Genomic DNA, 15,668 nt, shown 5'->3' on the forward strand with positions numbered 1-15,668 from the left:
GTGGTGTTGGGTCGATGGTTGGACTCGATGATCTTAGAGGTCTTTTCCAACCTTAATGTTTCTATGATTCTATGAATGATTCTAAGGTGAAGGAGGGGAAAACATGGGAGAAGGGCTGTCTGCCTTTTTTGTCTAGCCTGCCAAGAGGCACAGTCAGGAGAATGTGGCTGGAGCTCCTCTGCCCAGCTTCAGGATGGAACATAAAGGGGGACCTGGATGCAGAAGCATAAGCAGGTGAAATGCTTGCTTTCTTTTTTTTCTTTTTCTTTTAAGCTTCTAGACTCCTTGAACTGAACAACTGATGTTTTTATCTCCATTTTCCCCTCCACTCCATCATGCAAAGAGTTATTCCAAAATCACTTGGCAGCCGCAAGACAAGCTATTTCCTAACCCTCAAAATAACTCTTGTTTTGAATAGTTCCCAACTCCTTAAAAATGCATCCACATGTATGTATGTTTTGCCTGGGAAAGAAAACTTACAGTAGAAATAAATACTCACGGTTAATGACTGTTAAAATCCTGTTACAATTATTATTAAATTTGGACTGGTTCTGTGTGTAGAGCCCTAGGCATTAATCAATATGTATTTGTGATATAAACTGTGCAAGCACTAAGGAAATGGGCAGTCCTAATCCCAAATTTCTGCCATCTAGACAGAAAGGATGGGTCTGTTAGATCCCCCAAGTTCAAGCAGGGAAGGGAATATTTTTCCTTGCTACAGCCTGAAAAGGCCTTTTAAGCACTTTTGGCTGGCAGCTACATAAACAGAAACACCAAGGCTGACCTACACAATACAAAATAAAATCATGGGGGTGCAGTTTGCCCAGTTTTGCTTGACAGCCTTGCTTCACTAACTAGCCGAGGATCAGTGCATGTTGTTGAACACTTCTGGTACCTTTCATCTGCTTATGGACTGCTCAAGCATAGACTTGCCAGGAGGTTTCTTCCTAGCATGGGTCAATTGTAAGCTTGGTAACTTCATTTACACTGTAGTTGTACCCGCTCCCTGCTACTTTCATGAAAATGGAGATAACTTTGGTATTCATCTCTGAAAACTCACCAGAGGCATTACAGCAGAAGGAATTATACCAGTAAAGTAGACCTTGGAAAAGAGAAGACATCTATACTTGGTGAAAACCAGGCATTAGAAAATAAGGCTGACTTTTTGAAATCTATACGTAGTGTTTCTTGTCTTTTCCAAAGAACAAAAGTTATGGATAACCCTACCAGCATTTCCATAGTAGAAAATGTCTCCCCTCTTCAGAGCAATAAGTGGAGAGATTCATTGCCAGAGAATGATGGCATGATAAAAACATTCTGAAATTGCATATTTCTCAACCAGTTACTGTCTACTTCTTTTTAACCTAACTCTTTCTGCTTGAAGAGAGCCTGGGGATTTCCAGCCTTCCCTCCCCTTCAAACTGGAGCTGTGAAAAGCTGTTGTTGCTCTTCTTCATCTGGGCTTGTTACTGAGTCCTACCACCCTCTTCCCCTCTGTGAATGCTGAAGAATTTGAAAAACTCCACACTGCTCAAGAAGAGAGAGGCTTCCACATGTGTCGGGGTCCCCTTCACCAGCACATTTTAAAAATTAGCCTTATTGCTGATTTCAGCAGATCTCCAACCTACAGATTGTTTGTTTCTAATTAGCTGCTTCCAATTCACTGATAAATAAAATGTAGTCCTGTTATGCAAATGCTAATAACTTCCTAAGGCCAGTTCAAATTAAAAAGCGATAGAAGATAGAGTTAACTAAGAAAATAAAAGGCCAGGAAAAGCAGTACGTGATAAGCAAGTATTTGACTGTGATGTATCACTGGATTGGAAAAGTTGAACCATTTGACCTCTGGAGGTCTGTTCCAACCTGAATTATCCCATGATCCTAAAAATATTTGGCTTTCTCATCCTGCAGGATTGTCTCCAAAATAAAATGCCCTTTTGATGTCTTCTTTTTCCTGTAGTTCTCAGAAGCCAGCACCTCTGCTTGCTCTTTTCTTGTCTTCCTTTCCAGCACTGCAAGTATAGCAGTAAAACCATTCCCCTCTCTGCACATAACTTGGGCAAGGATTGGATACTTAAGGAAGATAACCGATTTGATGAAGAAATTCAGAAACACAAAACTGACAAATGAAATAAACAAGTTTATCGTATTTCCTGCATGGAAGCATAAAAAGGAAAGTTTCAAAGGAAACAACTTTCAAGCAACAGAACATGTAAGAACATGTGATTTAAATGAGTTTACGAAGTAAGATTTAAATATAGGCTTTTAAGTTGGCTGGATGATATCTACTCAGTTCTTTAAAGGTTCTGGACCATTTTGTTCAATGACAGAAATGATTTAACTTTATTAATAACTTTATTATGTTAGTTAAACAAACTGAAATATAACAAAATAGATAAAAAGAACAAAAGGAAAAACTCAACTTAAATCCATCAACACCCAGCAAAGAAGCCCCAGACTATCACTCAGTCTGGGCCATTAAAACTAACATCAAAATAAACTAGGAATTAAGCAATGCAGCTATCGAATCAAAACCAGGCCAATTATCAGTCTCCCTTCTTTGAACTCTGTTCTGGTTACGATGATTTTGCCTCCTGGAACTGCATCAAGCAATGGTATTACACAACAGACATGAGAAGAGCACTCTTGATGAGCAGAATTTGGTAACTTTTCTTTCCCAGAAGCTGTCTTTTCAGAACTCCATGGACTATTAACACAAACCATAAAACAGGTCCTATTTCAGTCCTCCTTAACTTGTGAAGTATATCTTACAGATAGAGGACCAAGGAGCTCAAAAGCATCGTGATGAGGCATGAGAAGGCAACAGCACATTGTGAGTGAGGGGCAGGCTGAGCTCTCTCCAGTGAATGCTTAGGATTGTTTCAAACGGAGGGACAGTTTGGCCATAGACATAGGTCCTTTCCAGTTCCAGCTATGTCTTCTGGTGGCCCATCTCGTGTGAGCACTTCCCATGAAATGGGCTAAGTTAGCAATGACATATTTCTGAAACTACCAGTTTTATTTTGGCTGTCCTAAGTAGTTCTGGGTGAGGAGAGTTCACTGGACAGCCTGCCACCTCCTGTGTAGGACTGAGCACTGGTAGGAGTGGGGTGATGGCAAGGACTTGGGACTAGGTTGGAACTGTCTGTAGGGAACAGCTGAAGCTGTTCTGAGGCTGAAGGAGGAGTGTCTGCAGTATTATCTGTTGTGATGGGGACTTTGACTGACCCTCATACAGACCTGCAGCAATTCCACAACAAAAATTTAAGTACTTAAAAAGACTGGGAGATTTCCCAGCTAGAGATAAATCAGTAGCTAAAAAGAAATCCAGAAGACAAAACAAAAAGGAAGGAAAAGTATGCAGTTCGTGAACTCTAGCTTTCAGAGCAGTTGAGATTCTCTTAGAATATATCTTGAGCTCTGTTCAAAAAAGAGACAGTGCTGGCAAGTTCCTTCTACTAGTGGAACCACCATGAGTGAAGAAAGGTTGGGCAGCTGTTGGCAGTGTCTCTTTAGTGACGTCTTGAACTTCTTTTCCCCAGGAGGCCCATGGAGAGATTGAGTGACAGCATCGTTCCTCAGCTAAGGGGCTTCTTGGCCTTTCCCTGGTCTCTTAGAAACAGCCCTCAGTGTGCTTGGTCAGATCTTCCTCCAGACCTATGGACTAATCAGTTCCAATGGGACAACGTGGGAGCTATGCAACTCTATCTAGTTGGGTTCAAATGTGGTTTCCTTGGTTATTGCCTATTTTGGGCAAATTCCTACTGAACCAAAACTTTGGAAGATTTTCTGTCTTTATATCAGAGCATATATGTCTGTGATCTTCCCCTCCAAAGAGCAAAAATGTAGACACTGAACATCCGCATTTCTGAAGAAGCCAAGATGGTTTTATCGGAGTGACAAGGTCCAGGGATGATAGTACGTTGCCAGGTTATGTAAGGTCCAGTTCACATACCCAGTTAAAAAGAGGTCTTTTGTCAACAACTGACCACTTAACGTTCATTTATCAGTGAAGATAAAAGTTAGCGAACCAGAGAGCTGACAATCATCTTTCCATTTGGAAGGCAGCGTTGCATCGGACAGCCGATCTTCTGGAGTTTCTCTCAGTACAGAAATGCTACTTTAAAATTTCTAAGGTGAAATGCAGTTAATAAGTAAATTTATCTCACTCTGGTGTATTATTGCTCTCACCATGCGTAATGTTCATTTCCTCTCCTGGAATCCTGATGTGCAGCAGCAGGTTACACAGCCCTGGCTTCTGTGAACCCATTGGCTTCACTTAGGATACACATCTTCATTTTCAACAGTGTTGTCATGTTCCTTCCTAATCCAGGCCACTGTGTCTGCTTATTAACTAATAGGAGGTATTTCCTCAGGACAGTTCTTGTCTTCATTAGTATGTTTGCTGGTTTATCTCAGACCTGCCAAAATAAAGAATGCATAATAAATTTCAGAATAAAAGCCCTGGACTTTTTAAAACTGCATCCTTATAACGAAGAAGTAATGTCTAGGTTTTTGACCTCATATTCTCTTTTGGAGGCACAGTTTGAGCATGCCGAGAACTGGAACCAAAGCAGTTGTCAACTAATTAAGATTTAGTAACTTCAGACCATGAATGAGCTCAAAATATTACTTCCCCCTTTGCCCCTCTTGTGCCTGTCTTCCGCTCCAGGTGCCACGCTTCTGTTGTGAGCCCAACAACTGAATGGGTCAGGCCAAAATTTAGCCCTCAGCAATCTCAGTAAAGGGTCCAGTTCAAAGACCCATGTGGATAACAGGGTAGACAGCATTTAATCTTCTGAATGATAAAGCTGGTACAGTCACACCATGTAATAAAATAGCAGTGCTAAAATAAACTAAAAACCATCAATGGGAAAGCTGATAGTAAATGGGACATACGGGGTCTTAAGGAGAAAATTTTAAAATAAGCTGTGACAGCTCAGTCCTGTAGTCCTTTTCTAAAAGGCACTCATCTCATAGCCGACGGAAATGTTACCTGATGGAGGACTGCGCACTCCAGTATGACATCAGCAGCGTTCTTGATATTTATAGTCCTGTAAATTATGGATACGCAGCCATTTATCTTTCCTGGAGCAGATTCAAACCTGGCGTAAGCTCGCTAGGCTTGCAGCTGGGTAGACTTGGCTCTTTTTCTCTTACACAGATCCTACTCCAGAAAAGCACTTAACTCTTAAGGATGAGAATAATCTGATTATTTTTGCTGGAACTTGCACATTTGAATTTAGACATGTATAAGACTTAAAGGGACCTAAACAGGGATGTGATCGTTCAGTTTACTCTTACTGATAAATAAAAACATAATTGTTCCTAATTGCATCTGAAACTTTCAGCTCTGGATGCAACCATTTTCTTTCTGCTTCACACTGATACTAGCACACAAGAGCAGCTAGATGTCTCACTAGAACAAACTCTGAAAAACTTTTCCTTTCCCAACTAAGATCAGTTAGAGACTCTTTGTTACTAACAGTATTTTCCCCCAGTTCACAGCTTCAAGCTTCAGAACATTTAAAAAAAAGTCACCGAGAGAGCTTGTTGGATAGGGTCAAAAATAAGTGGTGCTGCCCCATTTCAATGTAGATTGTGCTGAAAAAAACATAGGGAAAAATCACCTATTGTCATTTGGATCATTTGACTGCTTCAGTCCATTCTGTACAGCATGTAACACAAGGAAGTGAAAATCTCTCTGGAGAGAGAGCAGTTACTATTTTATGTGAAGCTCCATGCTCTCATGATTGTTCTCAGAAATCTTCACTGAAAGAGGACTGGAACTTTCCATCTTTCTATTGACTGCAATCAGTACTGCATCAGGTTTTAAACAATGGGTGCAATTATGTTACTTCTTTACAAGCTAGACAGCTTGCTCTTACTGACCTTTAAGAAATAAATACATGGGCATTAAACAACCTAACAACCCTGAGAAGTGGTTTCACCCCCGGAGAGTCATGCTTTCGGATGGATAGTGAATAAAGAGCTTATCAGAATCTTTGTAACATATTAGAAACATTCTCCAGAATACCTATAAAATTCATTAGAGACTAATGACCTGGGCTGAGGCCTGATAAGACAGAAGTTCAGGAAAGAGTTGAGAAAAACATGATCCATCAGAGTCATGGAAATGAAGGGTTTGGAGTAGCAGAGTACTAAGTATATAGATAGGGAGCATTTCTATTTGGAAAAAATAGTGAAAGGGGAAAAAAAAAGAAGTTTTTCTCATTGGGTACAGAAAAAATCTTAGAATTCTTAATGCTGCAAATACCCAAGGTGAGAGCTTCAGCACCGAATTGTATAGTCTGTAGGCTATATTTATGTTGCTAAGTAAAAGAGGGTCAGGAATCCAAGCGGGATGCACAAGCTTGTGTCTGCCCCACTCAGGGCTCGCTTGCTCTGGATTAGACGGACCACATCCACATGACATAACAGTTCTATGGGTCCCCCATGGCCCTAAAATACAAATGTCCTTTTGTATATGCTTTTTCATTTCAGGAGTCCAAAATGTTGTGATGGCCACCTGACTGGTGCTTTAGAGCATGAAAGGGAGGGCAGGCGTGGTATACCCTGAGGCAGTTACGAGTGGTCCCTGGAGTGAAGAGCTGATACAACTGTACCAGGGCACAGCCCTGGAGAAAGCTCACCGTAGCCATCTAAAACCAAAATTAGGGACTGAGCAAGCAATTAAGCTGTGTGGATGATCAGGGGCCCGCCCTGACCTCATCTCCCGGCCGTTGATTAGTTAGTTCATAGCCTAGTCATCCTTTCAGAGACCACTCATAGCTGAGTGGCCTGCAATAAACTATAAGCCTAGATCTGTAACTAAGTGAGAAAGAAGTCTGGTGGGTTTCTTTTTTGTGTGTAGCATAATGATGCCACTGTAGAAAGGGAACATGTGCATTCATCAGCCAGTGTGGACACGAGTGGGATTGTGCTGACTGATGCGAATGCAGCCTTTTTGCACTGAATATTAGGTGTGGATCTAAACCTTCGGCAGAGGGTCAAGGCAGAGGGCAAGACTACATAACCTATAAAGCTTCCTTAAAATAAGGGAACAGAGGTGGTTCATAGGTCTTGGGCTGGCCCTCTTTAAAGGAATTCACTACCTCTCCTTGGTGTCAATGGAAGAAGAAAGATTTATTAGCATTGGTAATAGAAGTGTATGTCTGGAAGCAGACGGAAATGCCAGGAATGAAAGCTTATAATTGTAAAATGCATGAAAATTTAGAAACTGCAAAGGGATCATTAAAAGCACAAGGTAGTAGTGTTTATATATAACTGTAAAATAAACATTAAAAATGCCTAATTAATAGCATTTAAGAGGATAAACTGCAAAATGAAGAGTAATTTTTCTACTCCACTTTTAAATTAGGAAGAAAATACAGCTTGGAATCATTAGTTATCGGAGTTGCTGTATATTGTAGGGAAATATCAGCTGTGATAACTAGATGGCATTGCCTTATACGCTTTCAGGTCTCCGAGCTTCAAAGGTACATTTCGCCTACAAATTACTCTTTGCCACTGTAAGAATTTTTTTGGTTAGTGTTAATGTAAGCTGTTCTTATTGCAAGCTATCTCTAGAACTGGGTTTTTGATAGCAATGCCAACCTTCACAATACAGGTAGTGAAAACGCAAGGTTGGCACCATTAAGAAGCGATGAAATTACACAGAACTGAAATCCAGATGCAATTTCAAAACCAAGTGGGGGGTCATGATTTTGGAAAACTGAAACTAAACAAACCCTCAACTAGTCAAGGTTTTAATAACACCCAGTTCCCCCTACTGTTTCCTATGTTTCTACCAGTGGTGCTGACCAGACATAGAGGTGCAGTGACTTCCCTCCGAGATTCATGTCCATCAGCAGTGTTGCTAATGTCAGTCCAAATGATCAAATGTTATTTCTCAGTTTCCCATTTTCCTTGCAGAGAGTGAGTGAGCCCTTCAGGTATTAATGAATTTCTTAATTTCTAGAGGTAATTTTTTTTTCCCCTAAGTAGAACCTTTTCTGCAGAAAATATCAATTTTGAGAAGCAGCCATCTGCTCCTGATACAGGAGGGGTCATTACCAGAGTATGCAGCAAATGAGAGTACCTTGCAGGCACTGTGACATCAGGAGATTTCAGGTTGGTGTAACAGAGGCTCTAGCTGCATGTACACCAGACCAAAATAAACCAGAACTACCACAGAAGCCAGCAGTCCTGTGCTGTCCTGCCCCTGCTGCTTGATAAAAAAAAATAGTTTCAATTTTGATTGTATTTCTGCTGCATCTTTGGTGCAAAAGGTGAAGATGTTCTTGGGGCATGAAGAAGTAGAACAAGACTCTTATTTTCTGCTGCGACCTCAGCTAATGTTGGCTCAAAATGTCAAAGTGAACATAAAACAAACGCCTCACTATAGGTTTTAGCCTGCTCTATTAGAAACCGAATCCATATATGCTTGCGTATAATAGGAGTTCCAAACATTCACTTGTGCCAGTTGGGCCCCTTTTTTTTTCCACTTCCCTGTTACAAATGCATTCACTAAATGAAAGGGCACACTTAGGCTGCCAATTTTCACAGTTATGATTAAATCTTCACACAGCCTCCAGTGGAAATCCAGGACCCGTTTCTGAGGACGTGAAGTAAACAATGTTTGCCCCAGTGTGTTGCAAAGATAAGTGGTTAATGCATTAAAGCAATGCCTTTGGGGTTTGAATTAATTCTGACGTTCTTCTCCACAAACAGATATCTGTAATACAGCACAGGCACTGCCAGTAAGTGCAGAGGTGCCTTTGATGAGGTCTGTGGTGCAGTGGCATTTTTTAAAGGGAAAAGTAAGACGCGAATAGGAATTCTTGACAACCAGCATTTGAAGAGGTGATCAATTTTTATGCAGTAAAGTTCTCTACTATGTCACATGCTATTTCATTTATTTCATCAGCCTGAGAAAAGCTATGTTGCTAAATTCATACCTCTAACATAAACTCTAGCTATGACATCGGGAAAGCTATTGGCTCATTGATTTTATATTCCTTAGGCTGCTTAGGCTTTGGTTTGGAAAATATGTTTTCTGATGTTGAAAGAAACAAAATGCATAAGTTTCAGTTCCTAACTGTCTGATTCTTGTTTTGGCATGAACAACACTAGGAAAAAGAGTATACGCTGGCCAAGCCATGTGACTGACTTTCTTAAGTTGAAATAAGTTCCTTGTGTGAATCCCTATCTACTAACACAAATGGTAAGAATCTTTTGACTACAAGAGAGCCAAAATTTATTCCTGATGTTTTTAGATGATTATTGCTATAAATAGATTAAATGTGACCTTTTTAATGTTTTAATTATCAGGATATTGAGACTGCAGTTTTTGAATCTGCTTTGTGTCCAGATGCCTGGAAGAGTCTGAATCCTGCTAAAACTTCATGGCCCTGTGCATGCAGATAGCAAAGGGCCAGGACCCAGCCCCTGGGTTCAATTTGTGTAGCAGCTTATCCCACACACAGCTGCACTGATACCAGCAGTAAGGGTTGCAAAACCTCATCCAAATGAGATTTCTGGATGTTTTATGGGCGTTGATTAATTTGATCCTCCCATTTCTTTCATTGTTTTCAATTTTCAATAATTACTATTGTGCTCATTTCACTCCCAAAATCTGTGGTCTGGGAATTCTGTTTATATTCGAAGTCTTTCAAAAAACTGCCAGAACCCTAAACTCTTACTTCTCCCATGCCATAGCTGGGTACAGTGACTTCATAGCAACCCAGTCTGTTTCCAGGCTGAGGGTGTAATGATGAAATACATTTTGCTAGAAGATAACCTCTCTTTCCCCAGTACCTCTGGTATTCATTCAAGATGACAGAGAGGCGCACACCGGCTTCAAACCCATTTTATTCTCACTCATTGGAGCAGACTTCTCAGGATTTGCACAGATGATCTGTGGGTATGATTACGTTAAGAGTATTTGAGGTCCAAAACCACTGGGAGAATCAAGGACATGCTTTTGGCCAGTGCTGAAGACTACCGAGTACTTTTCAGGGCACCTTTACACCAGGTGCTGTAGATCCTCCAGCTGGCTACAAGAGAGCTGTTACATTACCTAGAGCAGTACAACTCTGTATAATCACACTAGGTGAGGTCCCCGGAGGGTACGTTTAACCACAATGGCATGATCTATTTAGCTGAGCTTTAAAAGATGTGGCTGTACAGCTTGCAATTCTGGAACTAGTAGAGTCAGCTCTAGGGCATCTCTGTATTGACTGCACAGGGAGGATAGCTCCTTAACTTTTTTCTTTTATTAAATATAAAGCAAACTATAAACAGTAAGGGGATATTGAGATACTTTTATAAGTGAGAAATTCAATAGTCTCAAGAGTAGAGCCAGATGAGTCACCGAGTCCTCATATATACGTACATCACTCCCTGCAACCTGCTGCCCCTGCAGCACAGCTGCTTGGTCCAGGCTATCACAAGTATATGCTTAAGACTGAGAAACAGCGAAGTCTGGACTGCAGATTGTTTTGGTGCTTGTTGCAGGAGTTGCAAGGTAATGGTTTAATAGAATAACTCTGCTCTTCATTTGTGGTCTCTAAAAAGGCATCTCCTAGCCTCTGTCCTTTGAAGGGCACAACCTTACGTGAGCCTAATGTCATGCATGCCCTGTCATGTGAGAACTTATCAGTAAGCCCAGCTCAAAAGTCAGACAAACAGTATCATCCTTTTTGAAAAATCTACCCGTATCTTGGTCTAGAGATTTTCTAGTAACCCGTTCTTGGGGGCAATTGCAAGCATGAGATTGGCAGCAGAGATTTGACCGAGGTCCCACTCACATGTAAAGGTTTCTGGCAGTTCTTTCCAATAGGCCATGAACGATCTTCTTCTGTCACATTTACTCACCCACATTTACCTTTGGGTATGGCACAGGCCAGTGTACCAATGCAAGTAATTTCAAATGAAGACTCTCAGTCTTTTCTGGCTCTATAGTGTAAGTTCTAATGCAAAATGTACAGAACACCCACATAACCCATGGCTTTTAGATCTCTAAGTAAATGTTTTCACATAATCATGGATTGCATCCAAGCAAATGTCTGTAAGATGACATTTCTGGAAGCTTTTGCATCTTTACATTATATTTAGTTTACACAATATACTGTACAACTGGAAAAAATGGCCATATGAGCCAGACCAACATTTGACCTCTTGTAGAGTGCCTTTGAGAACAGGCTATTTCTCTACCCTCCTCTACGCTAACACCTTTTACATCAGACAATTTCCAAATCAGGAATTTCTTTGAAGTTTCTGGTCTTTCTTCCATAGTTTACTTTTCAAAACATCACAAGGCCAGTGGAATTCTTGTATTCATGTGCTGGGGGGCCCCATGCAACCCAGCCTGGATCTGAGTTTCCCTCTCTTCTTTACATCCACCTTATTTTCCTTTCTCTCCGAGGCAGTCCTGTTCCAGTCTGAGTCACTGGGAGCCCCCAGGGTTTCTGGGTGGAGTTGAAATTTGGACCTCCTGGCCCTACCATCATGCAGCCTTTGTCCCTGAGGCATCATCCACCATGTTTCTCAACAGAGCTCAGCACGGCCATCGCGCTGGAGCACCTTTGGTGTAAAGGGAGAGGGGCTGCTTGTCCCTGTAAAGGCCCCCAATTCTACATGAAATTGATCCAAAAACATTTAGGGAAGGGAACCAACACGTTTCTACTGGAAATGTATCAAAGGGCAAAATCCAGCGCCTTCTATCATCTGGCTTTCTAATACTATACATGCTGTTTCCAGGGCTTCTGTCAAAATAGGCAGCGAGCTGTGCTCTTTGTGGGAACTGCTGCCAGGAGGGCATGACAAGGGGAAATAATTTCCTTTTGACTGCTTTCGAGTATCCCGCGGAGCCTGATCCAAAGCCCACTGCAGGCACTGGCAGTCCTGCCAGAGGGACTTTAATGTTCTTTGGATCAGGCTTCAACCTATTCACACATCAGCAAAATGATTTTTTTTCTGTCAGTAGTTTTACAGAAACTGCTGCGGTGCCATCTGGGAACAAGGAGAAGGGATATCTCCATTTCCTGAGCATAGGTGAAGGGGCTTTTTTTGCTCATTTGTTTTCAGATGCTGTGAAATCCAAAGATGCAAGAAGAGCCAGTTCTCTCTCTGCTCATATATCTGAAAGCACAGCTTATCTTTAGTTTTTGACTTTTATCTTTTGTTTTTCATTTTTCCTATATTTCTCAAATATATTGTTTAGTGAGAATAATCAGACAGATGAGGCAGAGATCTCTGTCATTTTCAGCTTCTTTTTTTTTTTGCTGTGCAGTACTCCCTAGCTTGCACAAGACAAGATGTCTTTCTGATGGGAACTGTGACTTCTTTTGGTCAAAGGAAGAAAAACAAGAAGTAGAAAAGATGGATGAGACAGCAAGTAGCAGATATGAGAAGGTGAGTGACAAGTAAAGAAGTTAGTTTTCTAAGAAATAAATTGGCTATCGTGCTTCTCAGAATAAGGTGATGAGTGCTGAATGCAAAATACGGGCTTTTTAACTTGGTTTCTTCATCAGAATTTCACGTATGTAACATTCCTTTGTTCATGCCTGCAAACTGATACTTCTTGAAATGAATGTTACCTTCCAGTGTCAGTCCTTATTTTGTCCTGTGTCTGTTCATTGCCAGACTCAGCTACTCCTTACTGAGGGGCCCGTGGGACAAGGTCCCAGGAAGCAAGGTGCCAGTTGTCCACATCCCCACCTGAGACACATCGGCACAGAGTCCCTAAAGCCAGCTGGTCCAGATGCATAATCCTGAGCGTATGCTCAAGTATTTTATGCTTCAGTTATGAGCTCAGGACAGGGGTGGCTTAGTGAAGATCTGCGCTTTGCACAATGCAGAACCGTAGTCTGGATGCTAACGGCATCCAGGCCTAACCTGGTCTAATGCCACAGCGCGGGTGTAGAAATCTGTGACCCACTTGTGCAGGTCAGTAAATTGGTACTGACGGGGTAAACAATACTGAAATACACCCCTCTGTCTCCAGCAGGACAAATCAGGCGAAGGGAACACTTGTGCTGCTTCTTTACGTGCTCCAGCTGTGCAGATAGAGAAGGTCCAGCAGTGGCCGAGAGAAAGATTTGTGTTGTGAAGTGGGTTCTTCAATGTCCCGTAAGAGACAAGGTCAGGCGTCAGCCTTCTCCTCAGGAACAGCATAATACAATTTCTTTTCTCTACCTGGATGACTATTTCCATGAAACTTGAAGGATTTTTTTTATTATTTGTGAGGCTGTTGCTGCCCAGTCAATTTTTGTTAAAATTGATCAAAGGGTTCAACAGCTAAGGGCAAGGGGTTGGGCACAGGCACACACACTTGCATATGCACATATACAGAAAAGCAACATGTGGTGTGATGTTCTAAACCTTTTCTTCTTAGAAAGACTGGCAAAAAATGGACTTCAGTGCCCGCAGCTAAAGATCTAGCATTGCTCACAGCAAATAAGCTCACTCTAGCAAGGACGCTAGAGTAAAACAATAATTATGCTGTGTTTCCTCTCCAGTAAATGTGAAAATTAAAAATTTGTTTGAAATTTTTAAAAAAGCAAAACCAGCAAGTCTTTCAAAGAGAACACCACCGAAACACAATGTTAGCGACACCGGTCTTAGTCAAGACAGGGCTTTTAGGAAGATTCAGTATTTATAAACTGCTCTATAAACTGATAAGGCTGTATGATTTTATGCACCATAATTGCTCTTTGCTACATCCCAGGGACCAGAGAGGGGAACGTGAAACTTCCCATCAAGCTATTTGTCAGTGTAAGTGAACGTTTAACAGGAAAATAAAATAGTTAACAACCTTTAAAATAGGCTTAAAAACTTTAAAGTAATGGGTGTCTTTAAAAACTTCAGGAGTGGTTTCTTTATGGGAAACTCAGAATTTAAAAAAAATGTTTGGAGTAAAGTCAAAATGTTATGAGCAGTGCTCTGCAGTAATGACACATATCAGCAGTATTTGTAACCAGAAGAACAATGTGATAAATTTTAATCGCAAGGGACCAGGCTTTGTGGGAAGTGCCTAATACACAGACATCCTTTATAGGTTTCCAGTTATGACCTATGTCTAAAAGACATTTTAATGATAACTAAGGAAAGTAGATGGATTGTCTTCCCAGAGTGTTGAAGGTCCTGTTTGTTGTCATCCGCAACTTCTATAAAGACCAGAGATTTTCAAAGGTACTCTTCTGTCCTGCTATCAGCACGCAATACCACAAGGATGGGACTAACTAAGATAAAACATGCCAGAGACATGTACTCCTCAGGATTTCCTGTGGGAGTCTGACCAAAAGAAGGCAATATTAATAAATATAAATTCTGGAACATTATTATCACCAGAACCGTGTCATGTAGTTTACCCTTGAATTCTTATAACCCCTCTAGTTTTCTCAGGCAGTTCAAGCATTTAACTGCAACTGGTCAGAGTGTTAGACCTCCCCACTGGGACAATTGTTTTCAATTACATTAAAGGCTCAAAGACTTTGATAGACATGCCAAAGCAAGGAGTTTAGCTTGCTGAATGTTTTAACTCTTTGAACTAATGCGGGATCTGGGAGTCCCCCTACTCTTGGACCTTGAAAATACTTAAAAAATAGATGCAATCTGGGAGCAGATTTGTGCCAAAAATATGTAACAGTCCTCCCTTTGAGGATGCGGTTGCCTTTTTTATTTTCACTTTCTTGGAAGTGGTAGTTAGAGGGAGCATAACAAACACATTGGTTTTCTTGAGGAGGATGAATTAGGCCGGGGGATGAAGTCCCAGTCAACCACAACCCTCATTAAGTATCTACAGTGAATTCACCTATTTTTTAGATCTTCAGAGCTATCTTTTGTTTCTATGCTCCTCATCAGGGGCATTTCTTGGCAGAGAAGTGAAAATACCAGTGCTTGGTGGTTGGCTTACTGCTCGTAGATGGAAAAAGAAACAGGGAGCAAGAAAAAAAATCCTTAAAATATGCTGATCTTGTGGGATTTTTTGGCCAAAGCCTGGTACCCCATGCAGCATAGCGTATAATACCATTCTGCTTACAGGAACCTCCAGGGCACCTCTTCAAGATTTATTTTTCAGAAATTGCTCTAAATTGTTGAGATTATACAACCATTTGGGCACTCTCTGCCTTTACAGACTAACACTCAGGTTTGTCTAAATAGACGGTTGTTTCAGAAACTCAGGCAAACATTAGTTCTGTAGCAGTCCTGCCTTATACTGCGTTCTTATTAACATACGGGCAGTGGCGGTACTGCGATCTTGTGTGCTTCGGGATGGTTTCCACCGACTCCTGCTATGGCCACTTCCTTTCTAATGCAGGACAAATCACAAAGGGAAATAACAAAAGGTAGTTCACATCAAGTCATGCTAACTCAGTGGAACAGTAGCTTCTAGACAGGAAACATGGTTTAAAAGACAGCTGTGAGTGGGTGGATCACACTCTAATATTGTATCTCAGCTTTGTTGGGAATATCTTTCTTCATAATGTACTAGAAAAGAGATGATTAAATCTCTGCACAAGTACATTTGCAACAGACTTTGTCCTACTCATTCCAAATGGAAAACTAGAGCCTGCCTTTCATGCATTGTGATATTTTTGCTGTTCAAATCAGAGCATGCTATTCTTTTTGATGAAAAGAGCAGCGGAAAGCAACTAAAAGCT

The sequence above is a fragment of the Aptenodytes forsteri genome, unplaced genomic scaffold (assembly GCF_000699145.1).
Source record: "Aptenodytes forsteri isolate BGI_AS27 unplaced genomic scaffold, ASM69914v1 Scaffold82, whole genome shotgun sequence".
Lineage (NCBI taxonomy): Eukaryota > Metazoa > Chordata > Aves > Sphenisciformes > Spheniscidae > Aptenodytes > Aptenodytes forsteri.